This window comes from Phalaenopsis equestris, unplaced genomic scaffold (genome assembly GCF_001263595.1).
Source record: "Phalaenopsis equestris unplaced genomic scaffold, ASM126359v1 Scaffold233497, whole genome shotgun sequence".
Taxonomy (NCBI): Eukaryota; Viridiplantae; Streptophyta; class Magnoliopsida; order Asparagales; family Orchidaceae; genus Phalaenopsis; species Phalaenopsis equestris.
In genome coordinates, this window is record NW_018251441.1 from 234,833 (window position 1) to 236,202 (window position 1,370).

Here is a 1,370-nt window from a genome sequence, read left to right on the forward strand (position 1 = left end):
TGAAGGATAAAAGATAAGAGAAAGAAAGATCAAGCGAGGGAATAGTAAGAGAGAGACTGATTAAGGGAGCAAGAGATCAATAGAGAGTGCATATGTGTCAAAGAGGGAGAGAGTGAGAGAGGAAAATGAGAGATTTTGAGAGCAAAGCAAATAAAGAGAGGAAGAGAGGGAGAGAAATAGAGAGAGAGATAGAGAGATAAAGAGATAGACAGGGTGGAGAGGAAATGATGAACGAGTAGAAGGAGGGAGGGATATAGGAAGAAAGAAGCAGGAAGATATGGAGAGAGAGAAAAGAGTTGTTTATAAGGGGATAGAGAGAGGGAGAAGGAAAGGAGAGAATTAGGGAGGAAGATAGAGAGGAAAAGAGAGAAGAGAGAGATAAAGAGAGAAAGATAGTGGGAGCGAGAGTGAGAAAGCAAGAGTGAGCCAGAGAGAGATATTAAGTAAGAGAGATCTCTTTCTCTTGCTCTCTCTCCCTCACCCTCTTCTCTTTTTCTCAGAGAGAATGGGACGAGAGAGAAAAAGTTATAGGGAGAAAATGAGAGAGAGCATGGGAAGATAGAGAACTAAAGATTGAGAGCAAGAGAGGGTGGGAAATGATAGAGGTAGAGAGAAGAAAGAAGAGAGAGAGTCTGTGTGAGGCACTTCATTTTCTTTTTCTTTATTCAAGTTATTAACCTCTATTTCAGCATCTCTACTACTCTCTTCTTTATCTTTTATTCTATCTACCCCTTCCTCTCTCACTATCTCTGACACTCTTTTACGCTCGCTCTTACCTTAACTTCTCTCTCTCTCATTCAAACTATCATTATCTCTCCTGCTATACTTCTCACTCCTAGCCCCTCCATCTCTCTTAGTTTTCACTCCTCTCCATATCTCTATCTAACAATATCTATCTATCCTCTCTCTCACTCCCTCTCTCCTTCTCTTGCCCTCTTCTCTGACTTCGTCCTTCTCTCTCTAGTTCTTACTGTACCATCTCTCTATCGTACCATCACCCTAACTGTCACTCTCGCTCTCACTCTTTCTTATATATCGTCCACTTTATCCTCTTCCACCCACTCTTACTCTTTTCCTTTCTCTCTATCTCCCTTGCTCTCTCTCTCTAATTCTCTCTCACTCATGCTCTTTAAGAGAGAGAGAGATGGATGAAGGGAGGGCTCTCACTCTCACTCTTTCTAGTATATCCTCCTCTTTATCCTCTTCCACCCACGCTTACTCGTTTCCTTTCTATTGATCTCCCTTGCACTCTCTCTAATCATGTCTCTCACTCATGCTCTTTGAGAGAGAGAGATGGATGAAGGGAGGGAAGAATGAAAGAGTTAGAGAGGTTTATTGTATGAATAAGAGTGAGAATAATTTAGGGAATA